Source organism: Eleutherodactylus coqui, chromosome 6 (genome assembly GCF_035609145.1).
Source record: "Eleutherodactylus coqui strain aEleCoq1 chromosome 6, aEleCoq1.hap1, whole genome shotgun sequence".
Taxonomy (NCBI): domain Eukaryota; kingdom Metazoa; phylum Chordata; class Amphibia; order Anura; family Eleutherodactylidae; genus Eleutherodactylus; species Eleutherodactylus coqui.
This window is the reverse complement of record NC_089842.1, coordinates 203485258-203509593: the sequence shown is the minus strand read 5'-3', so window position 1 is coordinate 203509593 and position 24336 is coordinate 203485258. Positions and strand designations below refer to the sequence as shown.

At 44.2% G+C, this 24336-nt stretch overlaps 1 protein-coding gene and 1 long non-coding RNA gene across 7 annotated transcripts in view; one reads left to right on the top strand and one right to left on the bottom strand.

Annotated features, from left to right (window-relative positions):
* LOC136633124 (uncharacterized) overlaps positions 1–21050 on the top strand; it is a 35367-nt gene extending 14317 nt beyond the window's left edge. For both annotated transcript variants that reach the window (XR_010793232.1, XR_010793233.1), the window contains 3 exons: positions 7237–7390; positions 14585–14789; positions 20778–21050. This is a non-coding gene — a long non-coding RNA (uncharacterized lncRNA). The remainder of the gene's footprint in view (positions 1–7236; positions 7391–14584; positions 14790–20777) is intronic.
* The window catches only part of SEC23A (SEC23 homolog A, COPII coat complex component), a 189538-nt gene that overhangs the window by 99889 nt on the left and 65313 nt on the right, over positions 1–24336 (bottom strand). The window lies entirely within an intron of this gene.

Below are 24336 nucleotides of genomic sequence, written 5' to 3'. Positions count from 1 at the left end.
TGCTACTGTCAAAGTTGCATCGCATCGCATGCAAACCGCGTTTTCGTGCGATGCGACAGAGAGGAAGGCTCTATAGAGAAACATGGGCTACAAAGCTTAGCGTGACGCAGGCATATCGCCGGACCTGCGAGGTTTGTGTGTCGTTTTGTAGCATGCTACAAAACATCTCATGTGTGAAGGAACCCATAGGAAACCATGGGCTTCTCATACATGCAATTTGTAGCATTGTAGCAACGCTAGAAAGAAGGCAGAGACTATATCAATACAATAGATCTATTATAGCTACACAGGTTCATACTTTATATCTATTCGATAGAGGATAATCTTGAAATTAGGGATTGACTATTGAATTTCTCTCTAAACTTTAGAGGCTCATGAAGGTTGCTGATGAACTGTTATTCCTAAGGAAATGCATTGAACCAACACTCTATTACCCAACATTCTATCTATTACTACTGTAAACTGAAAATCGGCCTAACTATTTGAACTACTGAAAATACTAAATCAATGTATGTCTTTCTCTGCTGGTATGTAGGCTAGACTTAAATGCCCAGGCTTTGGCCACTTCAGCCTGATCATAAAGGGGTAGCTGGACTTTCAGTCCTGGTGGGCCTTCAGTACCAACCCTATAACTAGGGAACATAAACCCCCCACACCCGCTGGCCACAGGGCATCCCGGGCTCATATGTGACTACCTGGGAATTTCTTGCTGGTTTAGGGGGACTTTACCTACTTCCTTATCCTTAATTTTTTGTTTCTGTGTTGCATGTTTGTCCAGGGATTCACGTTACCTTCTCAATTATCATTTTTTCTAGTCCTCGACTATCAAATACGGGGTTAACATGGTATGTATTTGTGCCCAAAGTCTTATTTTTTTAGCTATATCAATATTTTATGTAAAAAGCTAAAAAAGAAGGATTTTTTTAAATTTGGGTTGTGTTGTGTCATTACTGTCATATAAAGACGTCATATAGGACCTTTGGGGGTCATTCATATTGTCTTTTTTTCTTATTTCACACTTTTCCACTGTAACTGGGGCATCCATAAAAGCAGCATCCATAGCAGCCCTAGTTACCGGAAAAAAACATCCCCCTAGTGTGACAGTATTCAAGGAGGATTAGAAGGGAGTAGTCGCTGCTCGATTTGGCTGTCCTCAGGTTGTTTGATATTTTTGTGAAGGCTGTTTTGGTTGAATGTAGGGGGCGGCAATGAATGAGTTTGTGGATAATTCTTATCTTTGCTATTTAACCCCTCAGTGGCTATAACACCTAAGTGCTCAACATAAAGGGTCTCATTTTGTCCGCCTACTGCCAACATGAATGACACAACCACGTGGTCCAACGGCTGCATATGGCAGCTGCAGGACACAGGAATGGCTTTCCTGACTAACATTAGGCTGTGCCCTAGGTATAGCCTAATAGGTGTTAATCAGCTTTTCATTGACAGGCAAGTAAGCATTGGAATACCAATGTATAATTTGTAAAGAGTTTACAGTAAATTTCTATAAAAAGTAATGAGACATACATACAGTATGTGGTATCCTTATAAGCAGAAAAATCTGCTGCTGTTTTTTTTTACCCCCAACCCTAATAAAATTACAAAAAAAGTTTTTTTTAATATATTACATGTATCCCAATATGGTGAATATTGTCTGCTTTATGGTTTGGTTTATATGGTGATCTTTCTAGCCTGCAGAAGTTGTTCTGCATGAAATATCAAGCGTTGTTAAAAAGCCCAATGCAGTTAATGGAATAACTGAGCAGAGAAGATATGTTCTTGTTGGTGATTCAACCATTAGAGGTGTTTATGGAGCATAGGATATGAATGTGTTAAAGGAAGTGAGATGTCTTTCAGATGCCACAGTCAGTAGAGATAAGAGATATACTGGGAATATTGTCAAAGGTTACAAGTAGGAATAGTGAGGTTGATGTTGTTGTGCATCTTGAAACCAATGATGTGTCTTAAAATAATTAAGTTTCTGCACTTTTCTACGTCATTTAACTTTGCATATGCCACTGTCTTTACATAATACTTAAACCACATTGTGAAGGCCATAAAGATAAATCCCCCTCAAAAATTGCTTTTTTATCTATGCACTCCAGCAAAAATTTTTTAGAAAAGTTAGTCAATAAATGATATGTACCCAAAATTGGTTCCTATAAAAGTTAGAACTCAGCCTGCAAAATACGAGGTGCTTTACAGCTACACTGACAAAAAAAAATGTGTAAAGTTATAACTGCAGGAAAGGGAAGCAATTTACAGGTTCTTACGGCTAAAATTAGTTATGTCATTCAGGGGCTAAAAATGGAATTAAGGTGAGTGAATTATGTACCAAAGAGATTTACATTCAAAATCTACAATAAAAAAAAGCAACATTTATGGGTGGGCTTTTACAGTTTTAATGCGGCTGTTGAGGGGTTGTGTGAGTTTCAAAACATCACCCGCTTTGTGGATAAGAGTTAAAGGGGTTGTCTCGAGGAAGCAGTGAATTTTTTTTTTGCCCAGTCCCCCTCATTAAGCATACATTACTAAGCACCCGTGTAAATGACTTTTCTAGCCGGTTTCTACTTACAGTTCCAGCATTTCAGCAACTTATAAAAAGTTTCCCAAAGATGGCCGCCGGCTCTTTTCCCGTCGCTTGCTGTAGCCCGACGTGCGCGCTCCCGAGATGCTACCAGCTGTGGCTCCCTGACAACCAGACGCCCCGCAGCCGCCGACCGGACCCACCGCGGCCGCCGACCACGGCACACACTCTTGGGCCACAGTCACCCACCGCCAGGCAGCAGGTAACCGACGCTAGGCCCCGGCTCCCCCACGCTAGGCCCCGGGGCCCCCGCGGCAGGCCCCTGACAACAGACGAAGGCTCCGGGGCCCGGCGGCAGGCTCCGGGGCCTGGCAGCAGGCTCCTGACAACAGACGAAGGCTCCGGGGCCCGGCGGCAGGCTCCGGGGCCCGGTGGCAGGCCCCCCAGTGCACACATCACCCCCGACCCCTCACTTACATGGGCGGCTTCACGGCAGGGCTGGGCTGGGCTTTTCGGCTGGGCTGGGCTTCTTGGCTGGGCTGCTCAAGTTTCTGCACCATTCTCTAACAGAGGATGGTAGCAGAATGGCCGCTCCAGCGCGCTCCCGAGAAGTTACAGCTCATCTGCGCATGCACAGAAGAGCTGTAGTGGCGAGCATGCTGAAGCGGCTCGTGCTCAGAGCAGAAGAACGGACTGCGCAAGCGCGTCTAAAAAAGCAAGCCGCCGGCGATTTTAGACGGATCCATGGAGACGAGGACGCTAGCAACGGAGCAGGTAAGTGAATAACTTCTGTATGGCTCATATTTAATGCACGATGTATATTACAAAGTGCATTAATATGGCCATACAGAAGTGCTGAACCCCACTTGATTTCGCGAGACAACCCCTTTAAATGTTTGATCAGTGAGAGTCCGACTGCTGGCACCACCACTGATCAGTGTACCTCGAAATTAAATGGAGCAGTGGTCAAATCATGTGTGCTGAGGTTTCATTCACCTCTATAGGACTGCCAGAGATTGCCAGGTACAAGCGCTTGGCTTTTTCCGGCACTCACATAGAGATGAATAGCGTGACTGCCTCTTCATACAGGGAGATGTGTGACCCGTATTCTCTTAATAACATAGTATGTAAGGCTGGCCGCGTCATATAATGCGGGTGTGGATGGGCGGGGAAGTGTTTTCACACTACATATCGCTGTGCTACAGCAGAAGATAGCGTGACGGACGGCTTTCATTGACTGCAATGGAAGCCGTCCGCACGTTCGCCCGCAGCAAACAGAACATGCCACGGGTGATTACGGGTGGTTTCAAGGGCAGATTTCCACGGTGGAATTCCGCACCATGAGCATTGCACTATTAGGTTCAATAGAACCTAAAAGCTGCGGGGCAACGCCGCGTAAATCCACCCATGGGAATTAGGCCTTACATCTTTGTTTAGTGTAAGGGGATCAGCCTACAGGATCACCATCTTGTGGAATACATGGACACTTTTGGCACATCCAGAACAAAGAGCATTCCAGTCAGTTGTGGTGCACAGTTTTATTTTGTCTTCAAAGCAGGTAAAACAAACATTACAAAACAAAAGCATATGCCTGTCCAGCCACTTACTATACATAATGTTTCTAGCTATCTGAGCTGAGACTATGGCCTCATATCCACGAGCGGGTTTCATTTGCGGGACACCCGTGCTGGAGATCCTCAAATCAAGCCGACCATAGAGAAGCATGGGCGTCTACAAATTAATCTAAGCATGAGGATTTGTTTTGCAGACCTTTTGGTCCATAAAACAAATTGTAGCATACTCCATTTTTGTGCAGATCCTGCACTAACTGCTTCCATTGACGTCAATAGAAGACGTCCGGTCCACAGCACGTCCGGCGATGACACTAAACTCCTTTCTGAAATTTGACATTATTAACATCGGCTGAGCACAAAGCACTTGCTTTAGTTTGGAAAGCTTGCTTGGCTTCGGTGGTCCATTTGACCATGAGTAAATCCTTGCCTTTTGTAAGGTCAGTCAAAGTGATGCTGTCAAAATTTTCAATAAACCGCCTGCAGTAAGCAGTTACTTTCAAGAATGCTCTCACTTGCTTCCCGTTTACAGAATTTGGCCAGTTCAAAAAGCCCTCGGTCTTGCTTATTTGAGGCTTGATTGTATTTTGCTTCTTCCCGATTTCTCCTGGACTTCGGGCTTCTCTGCAAGCATCTTTATATGCTATATCAGAGCTTTATTAAACACCTCTTCTCTTACATTAGCCAGCTGCAGCTAAGCATTAGTCTCTTGCTGTCTTGCATTTGTTATAGTTACAGTTCAGAATTAGCATCTTGCTGGTTAGAAGTAGCCCGGATCAGCTGTTTAATAACTTCCTCCCTTTCTGCACTTTTCAGATTTGACAGAGCAGCAGATTTAACCCATGACATAACTTGCTAGATTATTGTGCCCATATCCTCCACCATATGTAACTAGGTTAACTTATAGGGTTCACCATCTTGTGAAATAGATATGCACTTTTGGAACATCTAGAACAAAGAGCCTAATGCACATCATCCAAACTTGTACAACAGACAGGAACCTGGGAGAAATGTTACATCTACAAACACTTCTCCCTTGCTCCTGTTACATTAGCCACAATCGTTTTATCCTATTCCTAAGCCTTCTATTTCTGTTTTGTAGTAACTGTTCACAGTGAGAATTTAAGATGGTTTAAAAAAGTTACCATCTATTGTAGGCACTCTTTAACTCTTTATTTTCGAGAACACTGTCACAGTCCATACGTTTAGAGCATCTCTACGCTGATCAAACTCCGTTTTTCTGAAGTTTACTATTTTTGTTTCTCCTCGACAAAACACACTAATTAAAAACAAGTGGAGATTTATTAAATGATGGTCACTATTTCCCAGGTGCTCCCCGACCTGTCCCTTTGTTATTCTGCCAAGTCTGTTGGTTAATACGAAGTCCAAAAGGGCAATGCTATTGAGGGATGGATGGTATAAACTAAAGTGGGAGGGAATGGTATAATAATGCTATATACTAGGAGGAGGAGCAATATTAGGATACTACTATTTAATCATAAGGATGCAATGTTAATTGCGAACAGACCGCAGATTGGACGGCTTCCATTGACTTCAATGAAAGCTGTCCACACAGAATCCGCCCTAAAATGGAACATGCTGCGATTTGTTTTCTGCATGCGTAATCTGAAAAAAAATCTGCTGGTGTTAATTGAGGTGAGGACGCTCATGCTTCCCTATGGGCAGCTTGAATTGTGGATCTTCCGTGCGGATTCTGCAAAATCAAATCCACCTGTGGACATTGGGCCTAATTCTAGTCTGCAGTTTCAGCAGCCACACAGAAAATAGCTGCATGGCATGCTGAGACTTGTAGTTCACCACACAAGTGTAAGGAAGGAAATACATAGTTTGGCTGACCCGTTGGTGGAAGCTCCTGTGTACTGGCAATCAACACAGCTTTATCTTTCTGTGCCCTCACCCTCGCACAATGGGGTGGAGTTAAAAATAATTAAAAGATTCATAGAAAAATATGAATCGTGTCCAGCTTTCATCAGTGTTTGCTTTGTATAGTCAGACATTTAGACATGGATGTAAAGTCAGTACAGGTTGATACATATATACACAAATATATCTTTTAGATGATATATGTGTATGGGTTACTTGCCTTTTTCTGATCTTACAAGATGCTGAGTAAATGCACTACTTTGACCATAGAGAAGCACTCAGCTGTTGCACAGCATTTGTAATCAGGATTACTGAGCCACAGGGTAAGTCAAAATTCAGGAATATTATCCTCCTTTAAACAGAAATGTAGTATAAATCATGTACATTATTACAGTCAACTGTCTAATGGTACATTCACAATGCGCAGTGCAGTTATATTTTCTATCTGCTTTTTTGCAAAATGGAAGCAAAACCATGGCATTTTGGCACAATTACCGGACTCACCCTAAAAGGTTAAGTTGCTCTGGAGATGGATTGTGCAGGTGAGCGAAATCTTGCACCAAAATGTGCACCATATATTTCAGCACAATAGAACGGAGTATGCCCAATGGTTGCTATATGATTGGCGCAGGCTTTTTCTTGCTGAGCCATGGGGTAGTGCAGTGGTAGCAGTGATTCCCACTTGACGAACTGTAAGTGAGGCCTGTCTTGACTTAAATGATAGGTGTGTACACTGCTAGGGATGTAAATAGTTAGTCAATAGGCTTGTTGTGAAGCTACACCAAAAGACTTGGACTTTTAACAAACACTGCTCATGGCACTGCTTCACGACTTAGATATTGCTACCCGGGTGTGAGCTTTAGGCCTCGTTCACGCAGGCAACACAGCATCGCTGCGAAAAAAATCACAGCGATACCACAATGCTGATCCGTGCGATATCTCCGTGGTTTCTCGTGGTGATATCGCAATTTTGTAGCACTACAAAGTTGCGTGACTTTGTAGCACCACATGCAAAGATTTTCGGGGGGTGGTGGGGCTTGAAACATAAGCCCAACCCTGAAAATAAGCTCTAGCTGCAGAAAAAATAAAAAAGTATGCATCAACTTAGAAGCGCTGTCGGGCCCTCAATGCAATTTGCCATTAGATTCGCAGAGGTTTATGAAAATTATTGCATTACATTTAATCAAAGTAATAATGTCAGCATAATTTAAATAATACAAAAAACATATTATGATTTTTTTTTTGTCATGATTCTAGTTTATCTCCTAGTTTGTTGGATTCCATCAGTGACAATTGGCTTTTATGAAATATTTCATACTCACAAAGTACCTTCAATAGCACAAATGGCTTCCACTTGGCTCATTGTATTGACATCAGGCATAAATCCGTGGATTAATTCACTGGCTCAAAGGTACGTACATTGTCGTGAAATAAACAGATATCCTTTGGGGCTTTAATTTTACTCCTTTCTTCTGAGATAACTCTGGGAAGCATAATGTTTCTGATTAGAGATGAGCGAACGTACTCGTTTCGAGTACTTACGCACCCGAGTACCGCCATTTTCGAGTACTTCAGTACTCGGGTGAAAAGATTCGGGGGGCGCCGGGGGGCGGGGAGAGGCGTGGCGGTGCGGGGGGTAGCAGCGGGGAACAGGGGGGACCCCTCTCTCTCTCCCTCTCCCCCCCACTCCCCACTGCTACCCCCCGTGCCGCCACGGCGCCCCCCGAATTTTTTCTCCCGAGTACGGAAGTACTCGGAAATCGCGGTATTCGGGCGAAAAAGGGGCGTGGCCGAGCACGTTCGCTCATCTCTATTTCTGATTCTGGAGAACACAAGGGTGAAGTGAGTAATAGACAGTCCATGCAGTGCTCCATGAGATAATGCCAGAGTGCACTGCATGGCCTATATAAGACTCCCTACACCCCATGTGGTACGCTCTCGAGTAGTGATCTCCACAAGGACAAACATTGCCCCCATCAGACTCAAACTCACATTGATGGCCTCTCATCTAGCCAGCCAGAATCCTACTATACTCTGAGGTGCAATCAATCTAAACCAGCTGTATGTTTATGGATATTCTGACTTTGCTTATATCCCTTGTTGTATTGCAAGACCGGTAAGAAGGTTGGAAATTGACTCATAGAGCAGCTGCCCTTCCAAAAGGTGGTGCTGTGGAGGATTATTCCAGTGTACAAGTAAAATGTTGAATGTTGATTTATTTCTTGTGTGGGGTGAAAAGTATTAATCCCCTCTACAACACTACAGCCCTTGTAAGATATAAACTAGGAGTTACACTGTAACATACATACCTATCCCTTCATGTGATGTGAACGTAACTGTAAGGGGAAAACCTATTTCCATGCAATCAATCTTGCACTCACCTTCCACTTAGATAGTAAATTAAGCATAACTCAAACCCCAACACGATCCACACACCCTAGAAACACAACTTACTTGGGCTGCCTTCCACTTGTAACCATCTTCAACATGACAAAATGTGTAAAAATAATGAAAAATGTCTCGCAAAAACATTACAGAATCAAAGAGATTCCGGGAAGACACACAATAGCAGACCTGATATAAGAACAGGATAAATATTTATGGTTAGAAATACTATGGGAACATCAGTGGTGGAGCGAGGGGGGATTTAAAGCAGCTGAATATTGTTTATTTCGGCAGGAGGCCTACTGTAATATGCCTGGAAGAGGCAATGAACAAGATTCACCAGGAGATCAGCAACATAAAGGGCAATCAGGCAGAGACATGTAGGTGGTTATAAGTGCCCGATATTATATAGCGGACTCTCTACTCATGTCCTGTCTACCTCACACTGTATATCCTTTAGGGCTCTTTCCCACGAGCCGATATACGGCGATGGCGTTTTTACGTTTCCACGCCCGCTCTGTATAAGCGCCTGAATGGGCGGATTTCTGCTATCACAGCCAGCGTTTTCTCATGCATTCACACGAGCACGGGTGTTGTTTTTAGCGGAAAAATACGTTGTACCCCGGGAAACCCTCACTCTGTCAAAATCCTCGGGATGCTTTCCGGTGTCTATATAGAGGCACCTGTCAGCTTTTCGCAGGGTTGGATGCTGCAACAATGCCTCGCTTTCCCTTCTCTTTCCCTGCTCCTCTAGGAGTCTATAGCACCAGCCGGTGTATATTGGCCAAAACATAGTTCCAGAACTATGAATGTTTTGGCTGAGTGTATATGCCCCGCACGCGTATAGGTTCTTTTTTTCCACACTGCTGGCGTATTTACGCACCATTTATTCGCCCATGTGAATGGCTGCATTGGAAACCAATGCTTTACATGGGTACCGTATATGCGCCCATGCGTGAAAACGCGCCGTATATGCGCTTGTGGGAATGAAGCCTTATTGCAAACTAGCTTTATTTGCCAAATTTACAAACTTTCAACTTTTTGCAAAAAACCTACTGAACGCCAACAAGATCACCTTAAATAGCTGAACACTACTACAGTCTCATTAAAATCAACACGAGCAGTGTCTGTAGATGTAAGCGCCGGCCACTACACAGAGGTCGGCGCAGAGACTTCTGCTCCAACCCCTGTGAATTTGCAGCACTGACAGCATGCACCCGACAGACCCCTGCCGATCAACTATTCATCAACAGCATTCTCTCTGAAAATCCCGCGGCGGGATTTCCCGCGGGATTTCCGCCGCTCAAAGCCTGCATAGGAGTGCATTACAATACGCACTCCTATGCAGACGGCCGCGGTTTGGCCGCGCGGCAAACAAACCATGGCATGTCCTATTTTTGTGCCGGGCTCGCAGAGCCTCGCACAGATACGTCACTCACCCGGCCGCCGGCTCCGCTCTGCGTATGCGCCGGCTGCCGGCACATGAAAGAGCCGGGGCCGCCGGGCGCGGGTGAGTACGCGCTTGTCTCTGCAGGCGCTTAGGTCGGGTCCCGCGGCGAGAATTCTCGCCGCCGGATCCGACCCGCTCGTCTGCAGGCGGCCTTAGGTGTTCCCTTAATTTTATTTGAGCAGGATACATTATATATATATCTGCATTGCAGCCTACATATGGCAATGATTATTATTCCCTGTTTGGTTCTACTGTACCTAGAGGGATTGATACTGCTTTGAAGGCAAAGAGTGGCCACACCAAATATTGATGTGATTTAGATTTCTCTTTTGTTCATTCACTTTGCTTTTTGTTAACTGCAGAATTTTACGTGATGCTAATTACTAAACTTCCTTGATTACCTCAGATGCTCTTTGTTAGAATTTGGCAAAATTTCCTTTCCTAAGGCTGTCTGCACATGAGCGGAAATTCCGCAGCGGGATTTCCCGCGGAATTTCCGCTGCTGGAAGCCTGCATAGGATTGCATTAACAAACGCAATCCTATGCAGACGGCCGCGATTTGGCCGCTCGAAATATTGCGCGGCAAACAAATCGCGGCATACTCTATTTCTGAGAAATGTCACTCACCCGCCGCCGGCTCCGGTCTGCGCATGCGCCGGCTGCCCGGCAAGCCGGCACATCAAACAGCCGGAGCCGGCGGGCGTAGGTGAGTACGCGCTGGTCCCTGCAGGCACTTGGGTCGGGTCCCGCGGCGAGAATCCTCGCTGCCGGATCAGACCCGCCCGTCTGCAGGCAGCCTAAGCCATATGCTGAATGGGATGCTTATTAGATCAGTGTACTATGCAAGTGTACCACACAAAGCAATGACTCTCCAACACCTCCTGAAATCTTAATACCAGTCTATCTCCTGAAAAATAAGAAACTTAAGATATTAGTTGATATTTTATAAAACAGGCAAGCTTACAACCTGTGCCAAGGGTATTGATTGTTTTGTGAGTTCCTTAAGCTAAAACAAAATCAGAGAAAATGGGATCAAATCTACTTAAAATCACAGAAAAAGGTTGAACTTACTGAAAAGTATCAGGTGTAAATAGTAATTTCCTACAGCATGCAGAATAGGGTAGGTTCAGAGGCGTAACTTAAAGCTTCCAGACCCTAATGTAAAAATCTGTAACTGGGCCCCCAAATATAATGGTTTATTTATCCCCTTAACGACCAGCCCATAGTGTTTTTACATCCTGCCCAAGTGGGCTTTATTCTCCGAGGACGTAAAAACACGTCTCCTGCAGAGAATAAAGCCCCGTGGGCTCTGGACGTGACAGCTCCATGCTGTCGGTGCCCGCAGGTAGCCGACAGCATGGAGCTGTCATCCCGGGCTGCGGGGACCCCCTTCCCCCCCGGCATTCAGCTACCTAGATGGATCGGAGCTGAAAATACTCACCCGCCTTCTCCACGCTGCCGCGCTGAAGATCTGGTCCTCCCGGACCCGCCGGCGGCCTTCTGCGCATGCGAGCCAGACGATTACGTCACGCGCATGCGCAGAAGCCCGGGAGCCCCCGGCAAATTCAAAACCTCCTGGCTCCCGGCTCCTGAAGGTAGCCGGGAACCAGGAGGTGTTACCGGGCCCGCGATCGCCGATTGCGAAAAAGTTTCAAAAGTTTAAAAAAAAGTGCTAGTTTCACCTCCCCTCATGGATCGGATCCATGAGGGGAGGTGAAAATACTCACCTAAGTCCTCCCCGATGTCCCGATGGTCCCGAAGTCCCCCTCTGCGCATGGGCCCCGGGAAATTCAAAATCCCTCTGCTCCTGGCTGTCATGTGTAGCCCGGAGCAGAGGGATGTCACCAGGGACATGATCACCGTCATCCAATGGATGACAGTGATCATGTAAAGTTTAAAAAAAAGTGTGAAAAAGTAAAAAAAAAAAAAAAAAAAAAGTTAAAAAAGTTTTAAGACGTTTAAAAAGCATACGTTTCATCTCCCCTCACGGATCATATCCATGAGGGAAAATGAAAGTACGCACATAAGGCCCCCAGATTTATCCGCGGACCTTACCCCAGCTTCTGCGCACACGCCCGTCGCCAAAATGGAGGACGCATGCGCAAAAGCTGTGGATTGCCAGGATAACTGAAAATCTCCCTGCTCCTGGCTACAAAACTGAGCCAAGAGCCTGGAGATTTCACGGGGGGCCGCGGTGAGCGGTTCCTGATCACGTGTTCGCCGTTACACAATGGATAATGGCGATCACGTAAAAGTTTTTTTTAAAAAATTTGAAGTTTCATCTCCCCTCACCGATGCGATCGGTGAGAGGAGATGAAACTTTTTACCGGAGGCCTCCGTATTTGCACCCCGACGCGATCCTCATCCGTGAACGTACCCAGATTCTGCACACGCGACCGCCGGCAAAACACCGGACACATGCGCAGGAGTCGGGGAGCCCAGGAAACTTAAAATCTCCTTGCTCCCAGCAACCAACAGTCGCCGAGAGCCTGGAGCAGTGACGGGTGCCCTCGTTGAGCGGTCCCCGGTCACGTGATAAAAAGGTAGAGATCTACCTTAGGCCGGTCTCACATGACCGGATAGGAATTACGGATTCCGCATGCGTCTGATCCGCGGTAATACGCAGATCAATCGCATTGGATTACACAATTCTGCTCACATTAGTGGGTCGGAATGGCGTAATCCACTCGCAGAAAAGAGAACGCAGCAGGTTCTATTTTACCGCGGATATCCGCAGCATAGAGCCTATTGTGCTCCGTGGTCGCGGATATACCCGCAGCCCATACGCAACTACATTGTATACAGGCTGCGGGTACCCGCGTCATCGCTAAGCGACGGTGCGGGAAATACAAACAAAAAAAAGATACTGCGCATGACCGCCTGTGTGAGTAGGCAGTTATGCGCAGTACATTACGTGGCCGTATGCAGGGTCACAGCCGGGCTCACAGCTGGGATCCGCTGCGGGCCTCCGCAAGCAGATTCCGCCTACGGCTGCGTGAGCCCGGCGTTATTCAGACCGCTACCTGTGATACGTATTTTACAAGAAGCCCCGGGAACGCCTGCCTTCATGCAGTTCCAGGAGCACCCTATACCCGCCACTGAGGTCAAGAAATGACCTCCAAAAAGCATGAGGAGGAGGGGGGATACCGGTTTTATTGCCCCATGTACCCATTCCAACCAGCCTCCGTAATTACCCCTGTCTTCGGAAATACCACACAGTTCACATTATTACTTTTATCTAAGATTTGCGAATGCCAAAAAGGGCGCAGAGTGTGTGTGTGTGGGGGGGGGGGGGGGGAGGAATTTTTAGGGAGTCAATTTTTATTCCGTACAAATAAGCAATGGGGCCTGGAATTTATTCAGTTGTGCCCTGAAATCCAACGGGTGTTCCCTCCTTTATAGGCCTTGCCATGGGCCCTGTAAGTAAATTAGGGCCACAATGGGTATGTTTCTGATCATGGGGGGGGGGATCCATTTTGGGGTGAACGTCTTCATTCCTATGTGTGCTGTACAAAAAAACCTGTTTTTAAATTTTAAAAATTGCCCAAAAAATTGAAAATCGTAACTTTTTCCTTCTGCTTTGCTTAGATTCATTCAAAAACTGTGGGGTCAAAATATGCAGTACACCCCTAGATAAATTACTTAAGGGGTCTACTTTTCAATATGGGGTCATTTGTGGGGGTTTTCTATGGTTTTGGGCGCTCAAGAACTCTACATGTGTGCTATGGGGTCTAAAAGGACTTCAAGCAAAATTTCTGTTCTGAAAGACACTGACTACTCTTTTCATTTTGGGCCCCGTTGTGGACTCAGATATAATATTAGGGCAACAATGGGTATATTTCTGAACACGGGAGAAACGGGGGTATCCATTTTGGGGTGTAAATCCTCATTTTCATGTAAACTATAGGAAAAAAATATCTCTTTAAAATGATAGATTTGCAAAAATATGAAATTTTACTTTTTCTCCTCTAAATTGAATTAATTCTTGAAAAAAAACTGTGGGGTCAAAATACTCATGACACCCCTCAGTGAATACACTAAGGGGTGTAGTTTTTAAAATGGGGTCATTTGTGGGGATATCTATTATTCTGACACTCATGAGCCTTTCCAATCTTGGCTTGGTGTAGGAAAACAAAGTGTTCCTCAAAATGCTAAAAAGTAATGTTAAATTTGTACGTCTCCTATATGGTTAAAAAAAAAACGAAAGTTTTTCCAATGTGCGCCCAAAATAAAGTAAACGGGTGGAAATATAAGTCTTAGCAAAAATTTCTATATTATGTTTGCACATATTTAAGATATTGCAGTTGGAAATGTGAAAAAAATGACGATTTTTTTCAAAATTTTCCCAATTTTGGCGCTTTTAATAAATAAACACAAATTCTATATCGGTCTATTTTTTGCGCCTAAATGAAGTACAACATGTGGCGAAAAAACAATGTCAGAATTGCTTGGATATGCAAAACCTTTCTGGTGTTTTTCCATGTTAAAGTGACACGTCAGATTTGCTAAATTTGGCCTGGTCATTAAGGCGCAAACAGGCTTGGTCACTAAGGGGTTATAGTACTGGACTCCCTATTTGGAGAGGAGAGGCCTTATGCCATACATCTGAGACATTCTAGCTTATGGACTGGGCTGATTTATATGCCAGGCATACACCACTTGATGTAGACGTAGTCTTTGTAATTACATACTTTTCAATATTTAAGTTATTTATTCACTGTGTTAAATGTTGTTGCTTGTGATAAAACAATTTTTTATGTATAACTAAAGAAAATATAGAAGTGCACTCGGAGAGAGCTGGCAGAAGCTTAGAAGAAGCTTTCAGAATATGTGCTTCAGTTCAGAGTCAAATCAAAATGAGGGACAATCAAGCATCCAGGCTCCTCAGTGTCTCCCAGGACAAAACATAACAAGTTCCATTCAAACATGACCAGAAAAAAAGTGCTTCATATGATCTTCAAAATCAGATGAAAAGGTATGTTACTTAACGCACTCAGATGTATCTGCAAAGATCTTGCAGATGTTATTGTTACCACGTGAATTCTAATGTATCTCATGACGTCAGTTTCAAATCACATGAATTCCAGCAAGTACCGAGGAAGGGGCGTTTTAGCTCTGAAACACATTTAAATATGCTGGGAAACAATAAACAGAGAAGTTGAGCTAATAATTTCACAAGTTTATGCTTCACTTAAGATTGCGCCTTAGGCTTCTTTCACACGGGCTACAGCATTGGTGTTCTGTACGATATTGCTATGCGTTTTCTCGTTGCGATATTGCGATTTTGAGTTGCTACAAAGTCGTGCGACTTTGTAGCGCTCTTTTGCTGAGATTTTCAGGGGAGGGGGTGTAGGGAGGGCTTGAAACATAAGCCCTATCCAGAAAATAAGCCCTAGCTGCTTAGAAAACAAATATCACCTAACAGCCGCTGTCCGCTCCGCCGCACATCTCCTTTGCAGGTTACCGGAACTTGCCTTCAGTCTTCAGGCAATGATTCATGGTCAGGGGTTTGAGAAACCCCGCCTCCAGGAAGCGATGCCTATGATTGTTTCTCAAGTGCTGCAGCTCAACCAATCAGAGCCAGCGATCGATGAACCAATCACAGACATTTATTGAATGGCTGTGATTGGTTCATCGATTGCTGGCTCTGATTGGTTCTCGAGAGCTGCGGTTGAGCCAATCAGAGCCAGCGCTTCCTGGAGGCGGGGTTTTTGAACCTCCAATCCAGGAAGCACTGACAGAAGACTTCAAACACGGGTCAGGGGCCCTGCAAGGAGCAGAGTGGCGTAGCAGAAAATGCCTATTAGGTGATGTATTGTTTTTTTTTTTTATGCAGATAGGGCTTAGTTTAGGGACAAACAGTAGGACTTTCTACTGTAAAACTTGCATCGAACCACACGAAAACCACGCTTTCATGAGCTGCAAAACAAAGGAAGGCTCCATAGGGAAACATGGGCTACAAAGCATTGCGAATTGAAGCAATATTTAGCAACCCGTGATTTTTTTTCTCTCGCTATGTAGCACACTACTAAACATCGCTAATCTGAAGGAACCTATAGGAAAGCATGGGCTTCACATACATGCGATTTGTATCACTGTTGCATCGCAAGAAAATCATGCGATTTTTTTTCACCCATGTGAAACCGGCCTTATACCCAGTTTTTAAGCCTTTAATTGGCTTGGTTACATCCACAGGATAGTTGATAAATGTATGATCAGTGGGGATCCAACTCTGTCACTGTCACTAATTAGAAAAACAGGGGTCCCAAGTTCCCCATTTGAAAAAAGCGGTAGTCACACATGCACACTACTGCTCCATTCACTGTCTATAAGACTGACAGTGATAGCTGAGCGCCGTACTTGACCATCTTCGTCAGTCCTATAGATCGTGATAGTGCACATGTGTTATCAATGCTCCATTCACACAGAGAATGTCCTGATTGTGGGAGTCCCCGCAACCACAGCCTCAGGAATGACATATTTAGAGGTATTAAATGTTCTTTGCTAGGCAAAAAAGAGGGGGAAAAAATTACACTTTTATTTTTTGGGAATTTTCTGTGTTTAGTGTTTTTTTACTTCTAAAATGAAATGCTTTATTTATATTTTTTTCTACTTCTGTATGATCAGTATACTATTGTGTCCCTTTCCATTATATTTGCAAACTGTCTAGTCTGCAAACTTGTGTTCATGCTCATAGATGGATTTATTTCTATTTGATTATGCCTATTTATGAATTATGTTTAACTGCATGTTTTTAGCACTATACCAATGGATAGCGGCGATCACGGAAAAGTAAAAAAAAAGTTAAAGTTTCAGCTGCCCTCATGGATCGGATCCATAGGGGTAGCTGGAACTACTCAACCTCGTCTTACGTGATGTCCCGCGGCAATAAGCACCTGCCGCGGGCTTCTGCACATGCGCTGATATGGCGTGCATGCCCAGAAGGCCAGAGAGCCCAGCAAATTTAAAATCTGCCAAGAGGTAGCCGAGAGCCTGGAGAGGTCACGGGCGGCCGTGGTATGCGGTTAGAACGGATAATGGCGATCACGTAAAAGTAAAAAAAGAGTTGAAGTTTCATCTCTCCTCACCGATGCGATCAGTGAGAGGAAATAAAACTTTTTACCGGAGGCCTCTGTATTTGAACCCTCATGTGATCCTCCTCCACAGACCTTCCCAACTTCTGCGCATGCGCCCACTGGCAAAATGCCGGACACATGTGCAGGAGCTTGGGAGGGCCCAGAAAATGTAAAATCTCCTTAGGCCTCTTGTCCACGGGCATTGCGAAATCCCACGGTGAATCTCTGCCGCGGGAGACGCCGCCCGGGAGCGGGAGCCGGCAGGCAGATGTCCACAGTCAGCCTATCTGACAAATAGGCGGACCGTGGAGAATCGCGGCAATTTGCAGCATGCAAGAATCGCTATGATTCTCCGCTCGTGGCCAGGGGGGAAATGCTTTCCATAGCAATGCTATAATCCGGCCGCAGGGAACGCAATTCAAATACGCCCGTGGACAGGCAGACTTACTCTTGGCTAACAAAGGTCGCTGAGAGCTTGTAGCAGTGACTGGTGGCCTAGTGGAGCGGTCCCCGGGCACAAGATAAAAAGGTAGCGATCTACTTAGACCAGTCTCACACGACCGGATAGTAATTACGGTTTTCTCATGTGTTTGATCCGTAGTAATACAAGGATCAATCAAATGCCCTGGATCACAATTCCGCTCACATTTGCGGGTTGGAATTACTTAAAACATCCTGAGTTCTGTTTTCTGCGAATGGATTATTTCACCGGGGATATCCGCAACATAGAGCCCTTTTGTACTCTATGGTCGCGGATATACCCGCAGCCCATACATAACTAAATTATGTACGGACTGCAGGTACCGGCGTCATCGCTAAGCAACGGCGCAGGAAATACAAACAAAATGGAGTACTACAAATGACCGCCTGTGTAGGTACACAGTTATGCGCAGTACATTACGCGGCCATACGCAGGGTCACAGCCGGGCTCACAGCTGGTATCCGCTGCAGACCTCCGCAAGCGGTATCCACATACGTCCGTGTGAACTCGGTGTTATTCAGATCACTACCTGTAAGACGTAATTTACAAGAAGTCCCTGGGAACGCTCATATTCCTGCAGTTCAAGGAGCAGCTTGTTGAGCGCCTTCTGTGTGAGACCGCCGCACCTCAGCGAGCTTACAAAACCTCATAAGGCACAACTTTTTACACCCCATCCCTGCCGCTAAGGTCAAGAAATACCCCCCAAATAAGCATGAGAGGAGGAGGGATAACTGGTTTTATTGCCCCATGTGCCCATCCCAACAAGGCCTCTGTAATTACACCTGTCTTTGGACATACCACACAGTTTACATTATTACTTTTATCTAAGATTTAGGGAACACCAAAAAGGGCACGGAGGGGGGGGGATTATTTTTTAGTGAGTCCATTATTTCTCTGCACAAGTGGGCAATGGAGCCTGGAATTTATTGTGCCCTGAAATCCAACGGGTATTCCCTCCATTATAGGCGAGCAATGTGTCCTATATTCTTAGATTGGGGCTACAATGGGTATGTTTCTGAACACAGGACAAACAGGGGGATCCATTTTGGGGTGTAAATCCTAATTTTCATGTGCACTATTAAAAAAAACTTGCCTTTAAAATGACATATTTGCAAAAATATTAAATGTTACTTTTTCTCCTCTAAATTGCATTGACTCCTGAAAAAAAACTGTGGGGTCAAAATACTCCTGAAACCCCTCAGTGGATACATTAAGGGGTGTAGTTATTAAAATGGAGTCATTTGTGGGGGTATCTATCATTCTGTCACCTATGAGCCTTTGTAATCTTGGCTTGGTGCAGGAAAACAAAGTGTTCCTCAAAATGTTGATAATGAATGTTAGATTTGTACGTCTTCTAAAGGATTAAAAAAAATAAATAAAGTTTTTTCAAATGTGCATCCAGAATGAGGTACACAGATGGAAATATATATCTTATCAAAAATTTGTAACGTATGTTTGCACATATTTCAGATATTGCAATTGAAAATGTAAAAAAATATTTTTTTCAAAATGTTCCCAATTTTGGCACTTTTAACCCCTTCCCGCTCCAGGGCGTACCGGTACGTCCTGGCAGCCTGGTACTTCGCGCAACAGGGCGTACCGGTACGTCCTGGAGATAGCGCGGGATCACATAAGATCCAGCGCTATCCCGCAGCGGGAGCCGGCTGTCAGTCACAGCCGACGTCCCGCTGTAACAGCGGGGGGACATCGGAGATGCGCCGCCCGCTGTTAACCCCTTCGCTGCCGCGATCTAAGTAGATCGCGGCAGGGAAAGAGTTCACAAAGGGAGCGGACTCCCTCTGTGTCTCCGGCCGGCACTCACGATGTCATCGCGAGAGCCCGGCCTGTCGCCATGGCAACAGGACGCCAGACACTGGCGTCCTGTATTGCCTGTGCCTATAATCGCTGTATAAGCGATAAGGCATGGCAGAGCAGTAGCTCTGCCATGCCTTATAACAGCGATCATAGGCACAGTGTTGTAAGTCCCTCAGAGGGACTCAAATAGTATAAAAAAAAGAAAAGAAAAGTGTAAAAAAAAGAAAAAATGTAAAAAAAAAAATGTAAAAAAACCCCTTTTTTTATGCTTTTTCTAATATTAGCATAAAAAAGGGAAAAAAAATTAAAACCCCACATATTTGGTATTGACGCGTCCGTAACGAAGTGTACAAAAAGTTGAACACACTTTTTATTTTGTACGATAAAAAGCGTAAAAAACAACGCCAAAAAACAGAGGCAAAATGCTAATTTTTAGCATTTTGCCTCCCAAAAAATGCAATAAAAGTGATCAAAAAAGCCATACATTCACCAATAAAAATTACAGCTCGTCTCGTAAAAAATAAGCCCTCATAGAGCTCCGTACATAGAAAAATAAAAAAGTTACAGGACTTTGAATGCAGCTATAGAGGAAAAAAAAGATTTCCAAAAAAAAAGGGGGTTTTATTGCAAAAAAGTGTAAAAACCTAAAAAAAAAATAACAATTTTGGTATCGTTGTAACCGTACCGACCCGCAGGAAAAATTTAGTGTGTCATTTATGCTGCATGATTAACGCTGTAAAAAAAAAGAAAAAGAAATCTATGGCAGAATTGATGCGTTTTCTCTCCCTTTAAAAATTAAAAATTTTACGATATTGTCTATGTACCCAAAAGTGGCACTGGTAAAAACTACAGCTCGCCACGCAAAAAACAAGCCCTTATACGGCCGCGTCCACGGAAAAATAAAAAAGTTATGGCTTTTGAAAAATGGCGATGGAAAAATACCAACAAATCGCTTGGTCCTCAACGCCAAAATAGGCCATGTCATTAAGGGGTTAATCGATATACACAAATTCTATCAGTACAATATGTAGCGAAAAAACAATGTCAGATTCACTTGGATATGCAAAACCCTTACGAAGTCATTCTATGTTAAAGTGACATGTGTGTGTGTGTATGTATAATATATATATATATATATATACATACACACATACATACACACACACATAAGCACACCTGGGGTAGTAGTCATGCAAATCCATTTTTTTATGTGTGTCGATGCTGTGGGAGCTGAACATGAAGGGACCACTTCCTTGGCAGTTGGGATCATGGCCTCGGGCTGAGGGGGAATCAAAAGCTAAATTTCTCAATCATGCAACCTGAATGACGATTCACCCTAGGTATGCTTAACCTGCTCTCCCTACCATCTATATAGCACTGTCAGCAGTTTTGAGGGGTCCAATCTGCTGACAGTCTCTTTTAAATGAAATAAATGTGGGGACAAAATAAAGTGTGTTGACTGCATTAAATTTTAAAAGCCGAGTTCACACAATATAGTTTTAGTGCATGCAACAACTGCACTAAAACTGCATTTTATTTGGGCCTAGTCTAAAATTGTCTTTTTTTGCATCTCTTTCTTTTCACTTTGCAGATAATACATACTACAACATAGTGCAATTCAAGCACCTCCATGACTCAATATATCTATCTAAGTTATTAAGTTTCAAGAATGTAGCAGGATTGACTTGAAAGCAGCAGCGTGGAGCAGTGTGGAGCAGAAGTGTACAGAATATTAGTGTCAAGAGTGAAAGCATTATGTAAAATGTAGAATTGCTTTCTTTAAAGGAAATGTCCAAAATAATAATTTAAAAAAAATAAAAATGGGTTTCCCATGATGGAGAATAATAAACGAGTGCATACTTATTCCGCAGTGCTTTGACTACACATTTGCTTACTATTTTCTATTAACAGGAAACAGTTAGTTTTTTTTACTATGTAAGACAACTCTTAAAGGGGTTGTCCCGCGAAAGCAAGTGGGGTTATACACTTCTGTATGGCCATATTAATGCACTTTGTAATGTACATCGTGCATTAATTATGAGCCATACAGAAGTTATTCACTTACCTGCTCCGTTGCTAGCGTCCACGTCTCCATGGTGCAGTCTAATTTCAGCGTCTAATCGCCCGATTAGACACGCTTGCGCAGTCCGGTCTTCTCCCTGGTGAATGGGGCCGCTCGTGCCGGATAGCTGGTCCTCGTAGCTCCGCCCCGTCACGTGTGCCGATTCCAGCCAATCAGGAGGCTGGAATCGGCAATGGACCGCACAGAGCCCACGGTGCACCATGGGAGAAGACCCGCGGTGCATCGTGGGTGAAGATCCCGGCGGCCATCTTACTAAGGTAAGGAAGAAGTCGCCTATTTGTATTCACAAATAGAAAGATTGCTTTCTATTTGTGAATAATCCTTCTCACGGTAGAAAGAAGGACTCCAAGTTTTTGGAAATGGCCCTATAACCCTGCTTAGTTTCATACACACACACCTAAATGCTCCAGACCAGCAAACTGCCAATATTCTGCTTTTCTAGAGGTAGTCGCAACTTGCTGATGATAATTAAGGGTATTTGATAAGCAGCACCAGCCTGTCACTTACCCGCCTAATTGCTATGGAAGTAGAAAGGTGTATTTAACTTTTCACACACTGCTTCTGCATCGTGGTCTACTTTTTGTAAAATAAAGAATAGCACAGTATAATTTGTCATGTGAGATTGAATTTACCAAAGTTTTAGACCTACTGTTTTATTATGTCCTGCTACATAAAATCATAGAATTCAAAGAGGGTGTACTTAATTTTTCTCATGACTGTATATACACATTGCACACACATATATAACTATATCTATGCATACATATGTAGGCAGTATAATGGCTCAGTGGTTATCATTGTTGCTGTTCTGGCATGCCGCAGTCAATCCCCAGACACACATAATATGTTACATAAATATATAGATGTTACATACACACACACACACACACACACACACACACATTACATAACTTATTCCGCAACGCTTTCAGATAATTTATTTATTACCCCCCACCAAGCTGAGTACTCATTTTACCAACCACAGAAGGATAGAAGGCTGAGTTGACCTTCAACCGGCTATCTGACCCATGCAGGGGTTGAACTCGCAGGGGGACGTGGCTTTTCCAGACCAGAAAAACAATGTAGAATCTCTAATCAAGATATATTTGTAAGTTAATCAATTTTCCTGCATCCCAGAAACTAAAATATTGCTAATATGAAGTGTAAAACCCCTTTAAACAGAACCTGTCATCAAATTTTACAAGGCAATCCATGATAAACCTGTAACAGTGCTGCTAATGATTTACAGCTGGCAACAGGTCTGACCCCTTTCTATCATCAATTTGGGCACCCATGCCCCTGTTGCCAGTTCAATAATTACTCTTTTTTCGATCGCTTTTGGTAGGCACTAACTCCTGTATGCCAGGAACTCACAACAAGACCTGCCGTTTTGGATATACTCTAATTCAGTCATTTAGCCATCACTATTTATGTGGCCCTTATCAAAATTTCCCATCAACATTTTTCCTGCTTCTATCAACGTCATGAACTGTTTACTTGCTGCCTAATATCTCCCACCCCTGGACAGGTGCCAGAGATTTTCAATATTATTAATTGCTCCTGTTTTTAATGTTATGGCTTAACTGTGTACATGTATTTTACTGTGACGCTTTTGCTTTTTCTTTTCAATTGTCATCCCATGATACTTTCTTCTCTTTCTTTGTCTTTTCACTGCCTGGCTCCTAGAGCTCAATGTCCCCATCAGTTTTCTCCAGCTGACATTTGTTACATTGTACATACAATAAATATGAATTAGCTACTTATATTTCTCAGGATCAGTGGATGTGGACCCACTGTGCCACGCACTAATTTGGGCCAAATCTAGAGGAGACAATTGAGGAACTAGACTTCACTCTTTAACCCCATTAATTGACTTTGCTGGTGGGCACCAAGGCTATTATACTGGAAGAGGCCCAAGTCACATGGCAGTTGATGCTACAGTCCAGGGTGCAGTACTGGAGCAAATGAACTTGAGGCATAGTCAAGAGAATTCTGGGCTGAGGCATGTGACTAACTTCAACACATGGGACAAACCAGAGGTCAGGGCACATAGAGCAGATTAAATAAGAATCGGGGCAGGCTGCAGACAAGAGAATGGTTAATAAAACAAGCCAATGTCAGGAGTGGAGACCGCAGCAAAGTCAGGTATAGCCAGAGTCAGAAAACTGGAAAGTCAATGGACAACAAAGATCAAAAGCTTAGCCACCATCCTTAGGAAGAATAGTGCCTGATATAACCAGAGGTGCTTCATAATTGGCAGCAGATGAAATAGGCAAGTGTGTATCGATCCGTTAAAAGTGCAAGGCAGTAGAGAGAGACAAGAAGGATGCTGTAACTGGACATCTGCAGAGAAGCTGGAGAGAAAGTGTGGCCACAGCAGGACATGAAAATGCAAGAAGAAAAAATAACATCCCCAAGTAGGGCTTGAACTTTCTAGCATGGGAGGCAGAGAAACTACCATTAAGCAATTGCATAACAAAGTATTAGAAGCTTTATTAGTACACTCCAATAGGTGTCAATGTGTTAACAGATACTGTAAAATTGCAAGTACTAAGGCTAGTTTCACACAGGCAAGCACGATATTGCGCTAGTCAACATGCCTTTTACCCGTGGATGCAAGGTGATTTTCAAGCAAAAACCCCTTACACCGCTTCTTTAAAAATTCAGATTCTCTCGCACAGGTTTCGCATGCGATAAAGGATTGGAATTATAGATGAGCGAGTATACTCGCTAAAGGCAATTGCTCGAGCGAGCATTGCCTTTAGTGAGTATCTCCCCCGCTCGAGACTGCAGGTTCGGGTGCCGGCAGCAGGCACGGAGCTGCGGGGGGAGAGCGGGCGGAACGGAGGGGAGATCTCGCTCTCCCTCTCTCCCCCCCGCTCCCTCCTGCTGACAGCCGCTACTCACCGCTCCCCCGCGCCGGCACCCGAACCTGCAGTCTCGAGCGGGGGAGATACTCGCTAAAGGCAATGCTCGCTCGAGCAATTGCCTTTAGCGAGTATACTCGCTCATCTCTAATTGGAATTGTTTCCAATTGATTTCAATGGGAAACCTCGCATCGCCTGGC